Genomic DNA, 20,850 nt, shown 5'->3' with positions numbered 1-20,850 from the left:
ATTCTCTTATTAACCTGAAGGTATTATGACCTAAATATAACCTACAAGGCAAAAAAAAAAAAAATTATGTCATTGAATGCTTTATATTCATTGATTGAATTACATGCCACAGAAAATGAGAACTGAATGAAATATAGCATGATACATTGTAGAGAGAAATCACTAACTTTCTAATTTTAAAGGTAAGGTCAGTTCAAATATAATATGTAGTAAATGCAATTTTCTGTATTAACAAGTGAAAGAACAAACAAGGCTCGTCGTTGGAAAAAAATGAGGAACAGCTCCGCACATTGATAGAGCCAGGGGTGGTTTGACAGTTATGACAGTTTAATAGTTTAATGGTTTGACAGTTGGCATGGGGTGCTTTCTTATTGGTAGGTAAGAATCATGTGAGTCAGCAAGGCTAGTCTGATTGGTGGGTAAGGATCATGTGAGCCAGCAGGGCTAGTCTGATTGGTGGGTAAAGGATCATGTGAGTCAGCAGGGCTCACCATTGGACAGCTCTTTTCGGGGGATGGGGAAGTTAGTCTTTGGAGCTGGGGTGACTCCCAACAAGGAGTATAACCAGTGATATAGATGATTCAAAACAAGAATAAAGAGAGGTTTAACATGTGTCTTGGGAATTATTTTGAGACAGTTATTTTGTCAATTTCTTTCTCCTGCTATAAGAATTAACTGGATATTTCAAAAATCCACAGCAACACCAGCCTAGATCTACTGAATCAAAATCTTAAAACACAGGGCCTATAAATCTATTTTTAACAAGCCTTTCCCTTCACCTAAAAACTTACTTGGGACATAACGTTATTTAACATGTTTGTTTCTTATTTATTTAAGTTCATCTTCCAATACATATGGATCAGATGGAAAGAGGGGACACCACAGACTGCAATAGAGTAAACGAAATTCCATGTATAAATAATTTTATCAAAATGAATCCAGTTATGCATAAGTATAATTATTTATTACAGCAATATAGTTATGCATAATACATATGAATCTGCAAAGGAGCGGTAATGGTAAGTAGAATGTGAAACATAAATAGAATATAAGCAGATGACTCAAGTAATAAATAGAATCTCACATATTTAATGCACCATAAAATAATATAAACAGTCTTAAAAATTAAGACAATTCTAATGAATTATTTTGCTCTCTCTCTAAATCGTAGAAAACTGCTAACATTATAGCATGTTACATGCTATAATTACTATATTCCAAATAGTTTAAAAAGAGAATTAATGTTCTATTTGGTTCATGGTGAATTGTTAATGATCTTCAGTTTTCTTAATTGCTCTCAAACATATTTATTATAGGATTTTAAATGTTCATTTTCATATTTACACAAACAACAGAAATTTACTTTAATTTCTCCAAATATCACAAGCTTTTGAAGATAGACACTATCTAGATATACACTAGATATCTGTATACAGTAGACAGACTTGGGGAGGTTTGGGGATTTTGTTGTTGTTGTTGTTGTTGTTGTTGTTTTAGGCAAAAGTCATATATGAGAGAAAACAGGGGCTGGGGGAAGTGACATATGAAGATGCTCATGAATTAGAGAACTTTTTGTCTACTATGACATCTTATATTTTCTCCATTATCCTATATGCTCAAGAAGACTCATGAACACATGAAAAGTACCACTCCTGGGCTGGGTTCCTGGCTTAGTGGTAGAGCACTTGCCTCACAGATGTGTGAAGATTGATTCTCATATGAATAAATGAATAAAATAAAGATCCATCAACAACTAAGAAATATTTTTTTAAAATGGCAAATCCTCCATGTCACAAAGGAAAACAGCTTTTTTATCCATCACAAACCAAGTTTGTTCTGATTTTTTAACTTTTAAATAATATTGTCAGTGGCAACATGTTCATACCTTTCTTTTAAAAAACTTGCATGTCCTCTAATATTTTTGTCTTCTCCCTAAATATTGTATCCAAAAATAATTTTCAATTACCTTTCATCATTTCTCAATATCTTTTTTCTTCACCTTATATGTAAAATAGGAAAAAATACAAAGCAAATTTTTCTTTACTAGATCATTACTTTAGAAAAGAAAATTTTAAAAAATTCAATATCTTGCAGCACATCAGTTCTAAATGCAAGCCTATATACATGCTCACAGCCTTGTAAACCTACATGCTCACACATACTTCGAAATCCCCTGTACACACAAACAGACACAAATCCCCATTAATATCTGGAAATGCATCACTGGATCTGTTTTCCTTGTTTATCAAATGAAAAGTCAGTTCATTTTAAATAAAGATACTGTAATAGTAATATCAAGCTAAATTAGCTAAAATTTGTTATGGATACAAAAGCAAATTTGAGAGGACATATGGCTATTACACAAGTAATTTAGCAAAGGCCATGCAGATTTGCTTCCTAGAATCATCAAATTTGTAAGAGTATGCATCCATCCACTTCTCAGATAGTATCTGGATGGAGTTCAGTACTGGCTACATACAGAGAAGCATTTTTGTAACTAAAAATGAGATCATCTAAAACATTAAACAAAAAGAGGGATCTGAAAATATATCACATAAGAGAAAATGGAAGGAACTAGAAAGACTGAATAGATAAAGAGTTAAGGGTCACACAATGGTTGTTTTTAAATATTGAGGTGACATCCATTATTAAAATGGAATGACTCGTGATGTGATACATCACTGAACTGATATTAAAGAATATGAGAATTATGAATGATAATTACTCAATTTTGAAATGACCATCATTGTGAAGTGGAGAGATCTCTAATACACATAAATGTGCCAAAGACCAGATAACAGCTTGCAAGCTACTAGAATTTTTCATGAGAAAGCAATTTTGCATGGTGTGAGGGTCTCTCATTAAATAAATTCTGAATTCCCATCTGATTATTAATTATGTGAAGTGAATTGTTTAGCTAATCTACTGATCTCTCTGAGCCAATATTTTCACTGTGGAGCATAGAGGATATTAAGGCATAAAAATATACAAATGATCTTGAAAGCTAAAAACCAAAACAGGAAAATTTTTGGTTCATTGTATTAGGACAAGATAAACATCCTTTAGGCTCGCTATCAGTAACACAGAGTAGAACTTTGTTTTATCTGATCTAGTGACAACTCCTTCCACAACCAAGGCATGACAGTGATGGTATACACTTTGGGGACCCTCTCTATCACTACAGAGTTATATAGTACTCAAGGACTTAATATAGTTTAGTGATTACCCTTCCCAAATTTTTCCAGAATTTTAAGTTATTGTAAATATTCTTGGTATATTCTCTTCCTGATATAAAGATGCCTTTAGTTTCCTCCTTCCTTCCTTCTTTGCTTTCCTACCTCACTTGGCCTCCATTCCTCCATCTAACATTTTTCTAAATTTAGTTTCATCTAGTAGATTTTGTTAGTATACTCCTTCGAAACCTTCACCAAAACCACAGAGTTTTGAATAATACACTAAGACAAATATATCCCATTGCTTCTTAAAATTTCCTTTTTTTTTACGTGTTTATAGCAAAATCAAAATTTAGGATCATTTTGTCAAATTTATCCTAACACAATAACAGTGACTGTATTTTATAAAAAATAAATTAGAATTATAATCATTATTAGGTGGTAGCTTCTATTCAAATATGTTCTCACTGTTAAATATTGTTATTTTATGCAAGTCACTAATATTTATTGTTTATTTAAATAGATTCTATACATTCATTCTGACACTTACTTCTGGATACTTTATAATTTTTTTCAACACTTTGTTCTGATTTTTAACTTTTTAATGATATTGTCAATAACAATTATGGGGGGGGGGCTGGGGATGTGGCTCAAGCGGTAGCGCGCTCGCCTGGCATGAGTGCGGCCCGGGTTCGATCCTCAGCACCACATACCAACAAAGATGTTGTGTCCGCCGAGAACTAAAAAAATAAAATAAAATATTAAAAATTCTTTCTCTCTCTATCTCTCTCTCTCTCACTCTCTCTTTAAAAAAAAAAAATAACAATTATGGGAAACTCCCTTATTGGTAATGACATTTTTTTTCATGTTTATCCTTTGAGTTTTCAGGCAGACAGTTACGTCATCTGGAAATATTCTCCACTACTTCTATTTCTATTATATTTTTTAATCTTATCAAGTGGAAAAGTAACTGAGAAAAAAAAATTTATGGTGTGCCTTTCTTCAAAAAGGACGTCTCTTGTCCTGCAGGTAATTATTTTGCTGACACCAAGACCATAATATGTATTTATATTTAACTAAAATTTATATCAGATACAGATTCATATTTATTGTGATGAAAAATCTTCCTTGAATCTTTCAAGTTGATGATGCATTATTGCGTTTCTTCTGATTTGATGAATTATTCTAAAAGTTCTTCTATTATGTGGGGTTTTTTTTCCCGTAAGAATAAGTTGTTCCTACAATAATATTCATTTTCTGCTGGATTTACTGCTGAATTCGTTTTCCTATACATTTAAGGAGTTTTTTTTCTACAATCATAACTAAGATTGATGTGCCATCAACTTTAACTATTTTAGTATCTTCATAGATAAACTAAAAAACTCTCCTGAGTTTTCTTTTTTCCTGGAAAAACTTTAATTACAGTAAACATACTAAATTTTTGACTAAGCTGGTACTATCGGACTTTCTTAAAGAAATATCCAGACAGAAAAAAAAATAAAAAACCCTTAAAGATCTCATAGGAACAAATCTCATTTGAGGAGAAGCTAAACAAATGAGAAACAGACCAAATTAAGCATTACAAATAAATCAAAATGTCAGAAAATAATACACATCTCTCTATAATGACATCAAATGTAAATGGTCTCAACTTTCCAACTAAAACACATAAGCAGGCAGGATGAATTAAAAAAACAAGACCCAACTATATATTGCAGGAGATTCAACACAGGCAAAGACAGCCAAAGGCCTAAAATGAAAGGATGGAAATTGATATACCACGTGAAAGGAGCCCCAATACAAGCAAGAGTAGCTACTCTTATATCTGACAAAGCAGAATTCGAGCCAAAATTAATCAAAAGAAATAAAGAAAGTAACTACATACTGGTAAAGGAACCAATCCAACAAGAAGATATAATGATAATAAATATTTATGCCCCAAATGTGAGTGTAATTAATTATATACAAGAGACATTATTTGAATTAAAGTGACAGAGAGACACTAGCAAAATAATACTGGATTATCTCAACACACCTCTCTTATCTAAAAGAGAGGTCATTCATCTGGAAACTCAGTAAAGACTCTTTGGATCTGAAAAAATATTATAAAGCAAATGGTCTTAACAAGCATTGTTTTATCCAACAATAGGGGAATATATGTTCTTCTCAGTGGCTCATGGAATCTCCCACAAAATAAACCATATTATACGCCACAAAACAACTCTCAAATTTTTTTTTAAAAAATTGGTATAATTTCAATAGACTTTTTTGGTATAATTATAATCAAAGTTCCCTAACAATATAAGTGTCTCTTGATGTTCATTTTATTTGGAAACCATATTTTTCCTTTCACCTCTCATTCTGTTGCTCTGCAACTTGAATTTAGTATAAATGTCACTCGGTGCCGTATTAACTATAATTTAACTGTTTCACTTTAAAATTTCGTATTTCATAAGTTTAAAATAGGTCTCATCATTTTAACAACACAAAAACTAATTCTGATTCAGGTTGTCAATATACTGTTCTTTCAGAAATGTTATATTCCTATTTTTTTTAGTAGTAAGCCCTTGAAACCTGCTTAGGATGCCAAACCTTTGCAGATATGCTCTTTTGAATCTTAGAATAGATTCAGATTACATTCAAAGGAAGAATCTACCTGTTTCTCCTTGGTGCCATTTGGTTTTATAAATCTCTACTCTCCCTCTGATTCTGAAACATCAATTATGGAGTCCATGCATAAAGTCATTGTTACTGTATTCATTGCAAACAAGACCTTACCTGCCTGGACTCTCCAAGCTAAGCAGATAATTCAGCAGATGCATATTAACCCCTCTCTGTCAGCGGTTTTCCATTGGATGGCATATTTATATACATATCTTCCAGTATAAATCTAATTGATGAGGCCTTTTTCTTTCAGTCACTTCTCTATATTTAGGTTGTAGCATTCTCTTAACTCCATATTTAGTGCTGCTTCCAAACAGAAAATATTTAAAATTGCTCTGTATACTATAGACAGGTTTGGCTCACTCTATTCTTGCCACTAGTAAGCCCTGAGTTGGGTAAACAATAGTTAAAATTGCACCTTTACACATTGAGTTTATCTCTATCCTCTCTAAAGACTTTCTGGGGAGGTTGAGTTGTGTCCTCCAAAGGGATATGCTGAAGTGTAACATTGTTTGGAAACAGAGTCATTGCAGATATAATTAGTGAAGTTAGAATGAGATAATACTGGAGTAGAGTAGGCCCTCAACCAAATGTGACTTATATATAAGAACAAAAAAATTGGGGCACAGAAACAGATGCAAAGGAAAGTCAGCCATATGAAGATGGAGGCTGGAACTGGAGTTATAATGCCACAATTCCAGGAATGCTCAGAACTCCCAGAAACTGGAAAAGGTTTACTAAGAAGTATGAGCCTGACATCAACTAAAGTTCAAATTTCTGCCTTCCATAAATGTGAATCAATGCATTTCTATTATTTTCAGATACCTAGTGTATGGTTCTTTGTTGCCCTAGAAAGCAATAAGTCATTTTCTGATGGTAACAACTAGCAATTTTCACTTATACCAATTTCTTGAGAACATAAGCTCTATAAGATAAGTACCATATTGATATTTTTCACATAAATCTTTAGCATCAAACATATTACCTGGAACCTAATAGGTATTAAAGATCACTGGTTTAAAAAAAAAACTATCCTGTGCACATATATGAATTTCACTTTTATGTATATCTATAAATCACTAATTTTAAGAAAACTATAAATAAATAGAAGGAAGACGAGCTGAGGAGAAGGGAAAGAAAAAGTGGGAGAAGAGGAGGAAAAGGGTAGGTACAGAGGACTGAATTGGAACAAACTGTATCTCACACATGTATAATTATGTTAAAATGAACCCAAATATTATGTATAACTATAATGTATTATTAAAAATTGTTATGAAATGAGATACTTGAAGAAATGAGAGTGTGGTCTCCAATTCTTTCTTTAGTATAAACCATAAAGACCAGAAACCCTGAAACTACTAGGAAGAAAATGTAGGCCCAACTTCCTTAACAAGACTCCTAAAGTTCAAGAAGAAAAATTTAAAAATCAATAAATGGGTTGGTATCAAACTAGAAAACTTCTTCAGTTCAAAGAAAACAGTAAAAAGCATGAAGACAGAGTCTAGAGAATGGTACAAAATCTTGGTCACCCATACTTCCAAACTTCAGATAAGCAGTTAATTTCCCAAATATAGAAAGAACTCAAAAAGCTTAACATCAAAGAAAACAAATAATCCAATCAATAAATGGGCAAAGGAACTAAAGAGACACTTCTCAAAAGAAGAAATATGAATGGTTAACAAATATATGAAAAAATATGTTCAACATTTCTATCAATTAGAAAAATTCAAATTTAAAACTACACTGAGATTTTACCTTTCTACAAGAATTATCAAGAATTATCAAGAATATAATAAATGTTAATGAGGATATGGAGATAATCATACACTCTTACAGTGTTGGTGGGAATGCAAATTAGTGCAACCACTCTCTACAACAGTATGAAGAATACTCAAAAATACTCAAAAAAAAAAAAACAGTAATGAAACCACTATTTGATCAGTTATCCCGCTCCTTGGTATATATAGAAAGGAGTTAAAATCATCATACTACAGTGAGGCAGCCACACCAATGTTTATAGCAGATCAATTCACAGTAGCTAAGCTATGGAATCAACCTATATGCCCCCCACACACACACACACACGCACAATGGAATATTACTCATGACTATACATCAGACACAGTGGTGCAAGCCTGTAATCCCAGCTGCTCAGGAAGCTGAGGCAGGAGGATTGCAAGTTCAAAGCCAGTCTCAGCAAAAAGTGAAGTGCTAAGCAATTTAGTGAGACAGGTCTCTAAATAAACACAAAATAGTGTAGCTCAGTGGCCAAGTGACCCTGAGTTCAATACCCACTACCAGAAAAAAAAAAAAAAAAGACTGACTTTATGTCATTCTCTGGTAAATGGAAGGATCTGAAGACTATCAGGCTAAGTGAAATAAGGCAATCCCCAAAAGCAAAAGATCAAAAGGTCTGTCTGATATATGGATGCTAACCCACAAGAAGGGTGGGGAGGTGAAGAATAGAAATTCATTGGATTAGACAATGGAGAATGAAGGGAAGGGAGAAGGAATGGGAATGGAAAAGACAATGGAATTAATCTCACATAACTGTCCTATGCACATATATAAAAACACCACAGTGAATCTCACTATTGTGTGCACACACAAGACTGGGAATCCTAATTAGAATAAAATATATTTCAAGCTTAGTAAATATATCAAAATGGTTTCTACTATAAGGTATAACTAAAAAGAATAAAATTTTTTAAAAAATTTTGATTTTCATAATGCATATAAATTGTGTAAGATAGACACTTCATTTTATAGAAAAAAAAATTTTGACTCAAGTAATTTTGGTGAGATGCCTAAATTCATTCAGTTAGCATGGGGGCAGAGTCAGGACATGGGTCTTTCATTACTGTCTTGCCTCTTGCCTCTTCATTAAGTTTGATTACTTAACAGATTCTTATTCACTTTCAAATATTCATTCATAACTTCTGATAGCTAAATTTTTTAACAGAACAATCATCCAAATGAAAGCTTGTAAAAATAAATTAAAAACAAGCTTGCTATACATCTTTGATTTTTAAATGAAAAATTTAAAATTTTAATTACTAGTTCCGCCACTTGGTGCTCAAGTTGTTTCAGTTTGTTTCTACCTGGCTTCAAACCTTTACTAAGTACACTCAAATAACCTTACTCCAAAGATTTGGGAGTCCTTCCTAAGGCATTTTCCACCTTGTTTATAACATCAAATTCTTTTCACAATTACCCAAACTTGACTTTTCAACTACTTTAATCAGTAATGTTTTATAAGAAAACAGAAATTAATACTGGTGGCATCCAATAGCATTTTCCGCATATTTTAAAACAAAATTTATAATAATGTTATTTTGGGTAAAGTAACAGTTATACACGTATATGTTGCAGATATTTGCATGTTATACACATAGATACTCATCAATTTAAGATGGGATAACATCATGATTATTTACATTCTTTGTAAATTGAATGTATCATGTCAAAATTGCATTTGATATACATATCTACTAAATATCGTAGCTTAGCCTGGCATATTAGAACCATGCTCAGAATTCTCACACAAGCCTCTAATAGGACAAAATCAATCTAACACAAAGCCTCTTTTATAATAATTTATTGAATTCTTGTATCGCCAAAATGCTGCCAACACAGTACACTATGGAGTATTGGTTTTCTGCCATTGTGATCACGGAGTTGACTCAAAGAGGCTTACTGTCACTGCCCAGAATCACAAAAGAGTGTCATACTTCAGATTGCTAGCCTGAGTAAAGATCAAAATTCAAATTTTGAGGTATGGTTTCTACTGAATTTGTATTGCTTTCACTTTATTACAAAGTAGAAAAATTGTTAAGCCCCTATAAGACAGAGACTACCTGTGTGTGCATGTGTATACATATAAACATATAATATTTTATGTTTACATATGTATAAAATATGCTATGATGCATTGGTAATGAGAAGTGGATCTGGGGTCCTAAACCGAATCAGTTTATTTTCATTAAAAATAATGCTGACAACCCATCAATAACTTCATTTATTCTACTGTCAGTCCTTGGAAATCATGGCTTGCAAGTAGCTGGAAATCCATAATCTTGTGGTTTCCATGGCAAACACATTACAAATCCACCCAAGAGTACTTCTGTATTCAGGGCTCTCTTCAGGTTGAAAACTCATGTCCTCGTGTCCAATGTTCATTTGCTGGATTGGACCTACACCCTGTATTTTCTTATTTCATTTAAAATAATTAAATTTGAAGAACTATAATTTGACTTAAATCTAAGCACAAGAAGCAGAAGATTATATTTTAAAAAAAGATAGAATAACTATAAAGTTACATTTTGTCATCATTAAATTGTAAATCAATTCTGCCTGTTCATGCCCCCTGCCCAACTGTATAAGGGGGGCAGACCTTGGACAGGCCATTATAAAAGAGAAGACAAAAGAAAAATTTCATAGAATAGAACATTTATTCACTTATATTCTATTAAGAATTCATATAATAAAGGGCAGCCACAATAGATAGCATTTAGGCTTGCATGAAATTGAGTTTGATACCACCACCTCTTCAGGGGAAAACAATTAGATACTTCAAGATCAATTCCACTCCTTCCCTCTCACTCCTCTTCTGATTCCATATATACCTGCATATATGTATTCATATACATATATAATATATATCAAGGTATCACATTTTATATATATAACATATCATAACTACATACATGTATACACATACATACACACAGAGAAGCCTCCAAAAGTAAAATATATGCACACAATGTATATATGCATATATGAACATACATGTATTTAAAATATGAAGCTGTTACAAAGACTATGGGCATATATAATATAAGTATAAGCAGCCATAACCCCACCATAAATCCAATAGCCTCCGGGTCAAATTTCATAAGAACTACAAATAAACTCTCTTTTTTCTAGGAGAACAAACGAATACAAAAGATGCTATATGGTCTCTAACTCTGATTGCAATGCAGACAGTTCCCAATTTATCATAGTTCAACTCACCATTTTTATAACTTAGCAATGACATGAAAGTCATAGAAATTCAATAAAAAACATACCTCAAATGTGCAGAGTTGCTCTTTTCCCAGGATTGCTAAAATACTCTCAAGACACTGGGCAGTTGCACTGAGCCACAGTTCCCAGTCAGCCATGCCATCAGACTGGTAAATAACCCACACTCTGCAGTGTTCTATATTCTCAGGTTTGGTGAATACAAGTATTCAATAAATTACATAAGATATTTGACAGACTTTGTTATAAAATAGCTTTGTGTTAGATTATTTGTCAAAATTTAGGCTGATAATGTGTCCTAAGCACATTTTCTATAGTATAGACTAAGCTATGTTTGGTAGGCTAGGTATATTAAATACATTTTTTTCCTAATAACAACTTCAATTTATTTATTGAATAAATAAACTCATTTTTATTTGGATATAACTCCTTAATAAATCAAGGAGGATTTGTATTGCACCAATCAATTTAAAACCTTGAAGGAAAACATAGTAAATCATGGACAGTGCAAGATTACTAGGAATGGCATGTAAAAAAACAAAACCAAGTTTGGGAAGAAATGTATTTGCACAGAGGGAACTATTTGGTCTCACAAAGTCAGGACATGTTCAACAGATACTAGTTGTTAGTATGAAACTAGAGATGACACAAACACAATAATATGTAATGCAGCAAGCACTTTTCATTTTTAGTTAACATTTCCCACCAAAAATATAAGATTTTAAGACACCCCTCCCAACAAGCACATTCATTTGGGATTTTAGACAAAGAAAACACAATTCAATATATGTAAAATAAATAAACACTTGTAGTTAGAAAAAGAAAAACAATGGCTCAGCTATTTTAATTTAGTGTGATTGATTCCTCCAAGAAATAGTTACTTAGGAAAAATAAAGATACAAAGCAATAAAGAACTTCACTGTTTATTTCTGAAAATTTCTAAAGATATATTTATTGAAGGCAATACAGAGCTCCTCAACTTAACAATATTTCAATTTAATGATTTCTTTTTTGCTATTTCTTGGCTTTTCTGTTGTATAAGAGTGATACGCATCCAGTACAAACTGTACTTTTAATTCAGAATTTTCATATTTTCCCAGGCTAGTGATACACAGTAAGATACTCTCTCTTAATGCTAAGCAATAGCAGCAAGCAATAGCTCTCAGACAGCCATACAATCATTAGAGCATATACCTGATACTCTCCAATGTACAGTTTTAGCAAGCTATGATGTTCAGAATATATGGAATATTTAAGGAATTTTTATTTACAATATTTTCCATTTATGATGGGTTTGTTAAGATTTAACCCTATCACAAAGTTAGGAGCATATGTAGTCTGTTGGCCTGGCAAAAAGACACCAAACAACAGCTTACTCTCTAAGAATTCAAATTCACATTTTTAAGTCTCCACTAATTCTGAATTATTTATCAAGAATTTTGTACATTCAGAAACCCAAAGCCAACATCATAGTGAATGGAGTAAAAAACAAAATGAAAGCATTTCCTCCTTTAAAATTTGGAACAAGATAAGGCTATCCACTATCACCACTCCTATTTAATACAGTACTAGAAAATCCAGCCGAAGAAATCAGATAAGAGAAGAAAATAAAAGGAATAAAATTAGGAAAGAAAGAAGTCAAATTATCATTGTTGGCAGATGATATGATCCTATATTCAGAAGTTTCCAGCTGGGCCTGGTAGCACGCACACCTGTAATCCCAGTGGCTCCAAAGGCTTAGACAGGAAGATCACCAGTTCAAAGCCAGCCTCAGCAATAGCAAAGCACTAAGCACTGAGTGAGACCCTGTCTCTAAATAAAAATTTTTAAAAAAGGGCTGGGAATGTGGCTCAGTGGTTGAGTGTCTCAGAGTTCAAACCCAGGTACCCCCAAAAAAGTTTCAAAAATCTCTACCCAGAGATTGCTAGAGCTAATGAACAATTTCACCAAAATAATAGATTACAAAATCAACATTAAAAATCAATAAGTTTCCTATATACCAGTAATGAATCTGCTGAGAATTAAATCAGGGAAAACAATCACATTCACAATAGCCAAAACACATAGGAATAAATATAACCAAAGAGGTGAAAAACCTCTATCATGAAAACTATAGAACATTGACAAAGAAATTCAAGAAGACACATGAGGAAAGACCTCCCATGTTCATAGATAGGCAGAATTAATATTGTTTAAATGGTCGTACTACCAAAAAAAATATACATATTCAACACAATCACCATCAAAATGCCAATGACATTTTTCACAAAACTAGAGAAACTAGTCCTCAAATTCATTTGTAAAAAAAAGACCCAAAACAACCAAAGCAATTTTAAGCCAAAAATGGAATAGTAACAAAAACTGCATCTTAATGACATAAAAACAGATATACCAATCAATTGTACAGAACAGAACATATAGGAATTGTCATCTGATAGTTGAAACAGGTACTAAAAGCATACATTGGAGAAAAGACAGCCTGTTCAACTGCCAGAAAAACTGGTTATACATACATAGAAGAATGAGACAAAACCCTTATCTCTCACCCTGGACAAAAATCAACTCAAAATGGATCAAAGATATAGGATTTAGACCACAAAATAGGCAACTTCTAGAAGAAAATGTAAGAACTATTTCAACATGTAGGCACAGGCAAAGACTTTCTTAACAGAACACCTAAAGGTCAGAAAATACTACCAAAAGTCAATAAATGGGATGGCATCAAATTAAAAAGCTTCACATAGCAAAGGAAACAATTAGTATTGGGAAGATAGAATCTACATAATGGAAGAAAACCTTTGCTAGCTACTCTTCTGACAGAGAATTCATATACAGAATGCACAGAAAAATTATCAAAAACTTATCACCAAATAATCAATTAATCAATGGGCAAATGAAATAAAAAGGCACTTCTCAAAAGAAGAAATACATACAGCTAACAAATATATGAAAAAAAGTCCAAGATAATTAGCAATTAGAAAAATTCAACTCAAACCTACACTGAGATTTCATCTTGCTCCAGTCAGAATGGCAGATATCAAGAGCATAAACAATAATAAATACCAGAGAGGATATGGAGAAGAAGGAACACTTTTACACTATTCGAAGTAGTGTAAATTAGTATAATCACTACAGAAATCAATATGGAATTTCCTCAAAAGACGAGGCACAGAACCACTATTTCCCTGCTATACCACTCCTCAGAATTTATCATAAAGAATTAAAGTCATCATACTACAGTAGTACATGCTTAACCATGTGTACAGCAGCACAATTCACAACAGCCAAACTATGAACCAGCCTAGGTATCCTGGATAAAGAAAATGTGGTATATATTCACAATGGAGTTTTATTCTTCCATAAAGAAGAATGAAATTATGCCATGTCCAGGAAAATGGATGTAACTTGAGAATATTATGTTAAGTGAAACAAGTCAAATTCAAAAGGTCAAGGGTCATGTGTTTCCCCTTATATTTGGCAAAGAAAAAATAAAGTGAAGGGAAGGAGGAATCTCATGAAAATCCAAGGGATATCAGAAGAATAGAGGAACCAGAAATACTGGGAAATAATATTGTCCAAATTGTAAAGTTATATTGTGTGCATGTGAGAATATATAAGAACAAATCCCACCCTTATATAAAAGTATCATTCATGAATAAAAATATATGAGATTTTTTTAAAAAAAGAATTTTGGTCATTGAGAATCAGTTTTCTACCCTTGATACTTGACCACAATGACTAATATCTCATTGCTAATATTTCTCTTTCAAACCATTTCTAAAGCTTACTCAAAAAGTGCAAAAGTTTGAATAAATTTAGTTTTGCTAAGTTAACACATTTTTGGTGACCTTTCAATTATTTATACAATGATACAAATTGAGGTATATTATATTTGTTGCTAATTATTTTTAGTAAAAAATACATGAGACTTATAGCATCATTTTTAATGACTACATGCTATTCTTCTAGATTTAAATTCACCATTTACTTACTAATCTCCTAACAATGAATCTTTAGGTTTTATAGGCAATCATAAACAACAATAAATAAAATAAAATCAATTCTATTTTATAAAAAAATTAAATATGAATAAATAATAGATTTCCTATATTTTTCACTAAGTAATGTGAAATCTAAATGTTAAGTTATTTATATGTGTGCATTCATGTAAGTCAAAAAATAGAGCAGTAGTCTATAAGTTTAACAGATTCTCATCATTTTGAGTAGTTAACTAAGTTTCCTCCATGGAACTATCCCAATACTATTTCCCCAAACTGTCTGAGAAAGTAGACAATGATAAATTTAAAATGCCAAAATGTTAGGCTAGAAATAAATTCCTGTCCATTCTGTCAGAAAAAAATTATTCAAAACTTGGAAAAGGCAAAAGCAATTACTACATGCTCTTTCACTATAGTGAAAAGAGCTTGACTTTGTATTTTCTGTGGTATTTTACCACTGTGAAGGGGTAGACATTAATGTGCAGTTCTATCTAATAGATATGAAAAACTTTTCTGCCCAATAAAGGGAATAACTACAACGGTTTTGGTTTATGGTCCTGTAGAACAGGGGCAGACAGGTACCAGGAGGAGGGGCTGACTCAACCAACTTACTCTAACAATTTCCAGAAATAAATAGCTTAACAAATGTTCTGTGGACCAGCTTAACTATATTACTGTTCTCCTCATTGACTGATGAGTAGAATAAAATGTCTTATATGATTTAATGTTATATTTGTATGAAGCACAAACTTTTTAACCCTTAGAAAATTCTACTTTAGTACTTCTTCCTCCTCATATTAAAAGGATGTCTTATCATTGGCCAATATTATTTAAGTTGATGTATTCACTTTGGAAAACTAATTGATGTTTATGATATATAGAGAGTTCATAAAATTCCAATCCAAATTCATACATCTACTTCACAAAACTGGTTCTATAATAGGAAAAAGATCAAACTGTGCAAGTTTTTGAGAAGAAGATAAAAGCATAGATATTTTCCCTACCTGATATCAAGAGTTATTACAATGGTGCAGCAATTAACACATTATGGAAGCAGCACAGGAGAAAACAAACTGACTGTAGAGTAAAAAGAGAATCGACCAAAACTTTTTTAAAGTTCATAGAATTACTTATTTAGGAATATACATGCACCTGCTAAATTGTAGTTTTTAAAAGCAAGAGAATGTTTATTCCAAAAAAAAATGCATAATATAAAAAAACATTATTCACTCAGCATTTATTGTCCCTGAATACTTTGCAGATTTTCTGCAAAAGCTTTTGCTGTGATTTGGGCAAAAACCTGATAAACTCATGATTTCCTATTTGCCAGTTGGCAGATGCAGAATGGAAAAAAAAAAAAAAAGCAAGAGAATGAACAGGCCAACATCAGCACAGAGGTGAGTTCTGGAAGAGACGCCATGGAAGAAAGTTCAAGATTGCAAAGTTAGATATAGGTTATTTAAAAGAATTGGTTCAGGCTGGGGATATAGCTAAGTCTGTAGAGTGCTCGCATGCACAAGGCTCTGGGTTCAATCCTCAGCACCACAAAATAATAATAATAATAATAATCACAAAAGAATTAGTTCTTTGATTGCCATAGGAATCTATACTTTATTAGTTAATTAATAAGGAACAAAGGAATAAATGCATGAAATGAATAGGGTTTGTACACACAATGATGATGAGAATATTCCATAAACTAAAACCTACAACTCAACTAATTCTGAGGCTCTGGAAAATAGAATTCTTGAATATTTATGTTGATAAAAAAAACAGGAATAAGGAGAGGACTCCAAGGCACTACATAAAAAGAAATATTTATACCAATAAGTATATGAATCAAATTTTTGATACATGTAGGAATTTGGTAGAGAATCATATAGAAGAGGACTGGAAAGCTTGGGTGGCAGAGAAGAGACTTGGAAGATCTTTTCTGATATAAGAAGTAGAAAGTACAAAGAGAAAAAAAAATGTAAGGAAAAAAAATACATTCAGGGAATCAAAAGGAAGATATGAAATAGCACAACAGAAGTCTAAGTTACAAGATCTTGGATAAAAACTAAGAGATATATTCATAAATAATAACAATAATAGAGGAACTACTTACTAACAATGTCTGGATACTATAATGAATACATAGAAATAGTGTTTTTCTTAATCCTCAAGACAAACCTTTAGTAGACACTATAAATATCTCCGTTTTGTAGATTAGAGGACAGAGGTATTTGCACAAAGCCATAACAACCATAAGCGGTGATACTCGTATTTACATACAGGCAGTCAAATTCCAAATATCACAGACTTAACCCTGACTTGAATCGAACTTTATTGTTTAATTTTAAGTTATTGTATATATTTTTTCTGATTACAAGACATGCATAAACAGATTATTAAAATGTATTACCATAGACATTTCATTAATATTTTGGAAAAAATTTACTTATATGTGAAAAATGCCCATCAATTCCAGATTCAAATAATGCAAAAAGCATATATAATTTCCTAAGAGCCTATTATATGTAAAATATCATACAACTGAATACGGTAGACATGGAAATGTGGCCAATTCCTCTTCTTCAAAAATAGCTGGACTAGGCAGAGTAGTGCAGGCCTATAAACCCAGCAGCTCAGGAAGCTGTGGCAGGAGGATCATGAGTTCAAAGCCAGCCTCACCTAAGGTGAGACATTAAGCAACTCAGTGAGACCCTGTCTGTAAATAAAATATAAAATAGGACTGGGGATGTGATATAGTGGTTGAGTGCCCCTGAGTTCAATCCCTGGTATTCTGCTCAAAAAAAGGGGGGGGGCAATCTTCAACTGGTTTCCTCAGTTGCAAGGAGCGCCCTTACCTGAAATCACACCTTCCCAGGATAAAACTCCAAACCAGGTTCTGATGCCAGAGAATCCAACCAGATGCACAATTACTTTCATTCAATTGTCTATGAACTTAATGGTAATTTTACCTGGTCTAAAGCAAACCATTGATTATGATTAAACTAACAATATTTGGATGAGAACAAATTGCTTTACCACAGAAAAAGTATCAAAATAATTCAGGACTCTACTTCTGACAATATGGTAAACCAGATGTCCCACAAAATCCTCTCCAAAAGGAACATCTAAAAAAAAAATGAATAAACTGAATAAGTCTCTCTCGCTTGCTCTCTCTCTCTCTCTCTCTCTCTCACACACACACACACACACACACACACACAACACACACACTTTTAAACATGACTTGCTTAACCCACACAAAAGGGAAATTCTTAGAAACCACTGGGTAGAGCAGGGAGGGCAGGGCAGGGCAGGGCAGGGAATAGCAGGATAGAAAGTAAGGGAAGGGAAGAGGAGTGGATGAAGGAATGAGAGGGAAGGCAAAGATCCAGAGAAGCATGTTAACACCAAAGCCATTGTTCAACCCAGTGTCATCTACCAATTTTTCATGGTATGGTGTTTTTATGTGGACAAACTAGAGACATCAAAGAAATCCTCCACAAAAAGCCTCACAGAAATCCCCAAGTTCTTTGATAGCCATCATTTATCAGTGCATGAACCCAGCAGAATCTTTACAGCAGAGGCAGTTGGTGAGCATTCTTACCATCTTGGCAATAGTTCAGAGCAGTATTAAAAAGATGCCATAGAAAGATACTGAAATTTGTAATTGATTTGCTAGGGCTGCTATATCATATATCAGAATTCCTGAATGACTCGAACAAATTTATTTGCTAATAGTTCTTGAGGCTAGAAGTCCAAGATCAAGCTCCCAGCATTTCTCCTGCAGACTGTCTCCTTGGCAGGCAGAAGGCCACTTTCTTACTTTACCCCACTTGGTCTTTCCACTGTGTGCATACATTCCTGGCAGGCTTCCATTTGTTCAAATTTCCTCTTTGAAGGATATTAATGACTTTGGATTAAGGCCTGCCCTAACAACCTTATTTAAACTTATTCACCTCTTTAAAGAGCTGAAGAAAACAAAACAGTCACTGTCTGAGGTACCCTGGCTTAGAGTTTCAACATATGAACACATTTCAGCCCACAGCACTTTCTAATATGAAGTCTGAAATCATTGGTTCAATTCCTCATCTCTTATTGTTTCTTAAGCCTGTTTTCTCTCCATCAAAACAGCAGATATCCAGGTCACCAGTTGCCTCTACATAGCACAATGCAGAGCTTGAGCACAATCCTCACCTGATTTATCCTATAAACATTAAATACATCACTTCTTCCCCCTTGAATCACTTTCCTCATATGACTTCCAGGACACCCCATTTCCATGATTTTCTTCCTACCTACTGGTTACTCCTTTTGAGTATTCTTCTCTGATTTTCTCTTCTGTTCCCAAAAATAAGTTCCCTTTTATAAACTCAAAATGTAATCCATGCATATGGCCAGAACTGCCAAATTTTATCCCCAGCCCAGTCCTCTCCCCCAAATTCATGTATTCAAATGTCTGTTCAACGTTTCTACTTTATTCTGTCTTGGACTTTTCTAAGCCAGCATATCTAAATCTAATTGCATTCCTAATATTCATCCCTGAATCCTTCTAAAATTAGCTGATGTCAAATACATTCCTCTTATACGTCAACCAAAATCATGCAGATTATACCTGAATCCTCTTTTCAATTGAGTGCACATCAATATTGTTTTCTAGGATTCTCTGAATAGTAAAAACAAAATCTTTTACCAGAATACTAAGCAATAAAAAGAAAACAAAGTGCTCACGATGACCATGTTCACTTGACACTAGCAGTAGTGACCCAAAGATATTTAAACTTGTCTTCAGGCATAAGACATGGAAAAACAAATCAGAACAAAGCTTGAAGTGAAAAATGGAAATACTAAACCCAAAATAAAACTCTATCCATGTATCTATCTACAAAAATAGCAGCAAAACATTACACATCATTGAAAGTACTATGATGTGCAAAGTCTTCTATTCTAAGGCATGACCTTTAATTAGATATAACTACAAAAACTACGAGATTGGATCCCCAGTGTGAGTGATGTATAGTGGCACAAAGAAAAGTATTGGAAAGGAAATAACAACTCACTTTCTTCTTCCCTCCTTCTATTGTATCTGAAAAAAAGAGGTGCTCTGATCCACCTGCTAATTTTCTATGCTGCTTTTCTTCGAATTCCTTTATCGTGTCTGAGAAAGGAGGTACTTTGATTCACCTGCTAATTTTCTATGACTATCTTCTCCCTTCCCCCCAATTAATTACAATTATGACATGCTAGATTCTAAAAAAAAAAAAAAGTTGTGAATTGGTTTAAGTGAAAATAAGGTTTGTCATTCAAGAGCTTCTTAAAGCCTCATTAAAAGTCAAATTTCACTAAAGAAATACCCATTTTCGCTTAAAATTTTATGTCCAGTACTTCAAATATAGGGGATGCTCACTAATATAATATGGAATTAAAAGTTACTCTGCAGTAGTTACATCTAACACCCTGTTAGCATACAAAGTCGACAACTATCAGCATACAGGGGCTGACAATCTGTGGAAACTGCCATCTGGCATCTATGCTGGGAAACAGAAACTCCCAAATAACCTTGCTCCAAAAGGGAGAACACATTTGTTCATTTGAGAATGCATGCTTCTGATTTGTTATGGATGGTATGAATACTCTAGCTTACCATCGTACCTCTTTATTTTCTCAACCAGACTTCATTATCATATGAATTTCCAATAAAAAATATTCAGCTGGACATTAAGAAAAATGAACAACAACTGAATTAACTAAACTTTCTTGCTTATTTCTTCCAGACCTACCCTGCTCCTTTTACCTCTCATTTTTTATGCCATGTGAACCTTCTTCTTCATTCAAGTATTAGTTAAATGACACGTTGACTTGCTTATTGAGCCCCTTCCATTCATAATATTACAATATAATGCAATTGCTGTTTTATTGTCTATATTCTTCAATTGGACCTTAGAGATCAAATAACTAATGGGATGCCATAGGATGTAAAACTCATCAGTATAAAGAGAAAA

At 33.0% G+C, this 20,850-nt stretch overlaps 1 protein-coding gene across 2 annotated transcripts in view; it reads right to left on the bottom strand.

Annotated features, from left to right (window-relative positions):
* The window catches only part of KCNT2 (potassium sodium-activated channel subfamily T member 2), a 362,366-nt gene that overhangs the window by 259,989 nt on the left and 81,527 nt on the right, over positions 1 to 20,850 (bottom strand). The gene's annotated exons all lie outside the window — the stretch shown is intronic.

Source organism: Spermophilus citellus (genome assembly GCF_964194105.1).
Source record: "Spermophilus citellus genome assembly, chromosome: 6".
In the NCBI taxonomy this organism is placed as follows: domain Eukaryota; kingdom Metazoa; phylum Chordata; class Mammalia; order Rodentia; family Sciuridae; genus Spermophilus; species Spermophilus citellus.
Note: the sequence above shows the minus strand (reverse complement) of the source record. Positions and strands in the feature narration are given on the sequence as shown.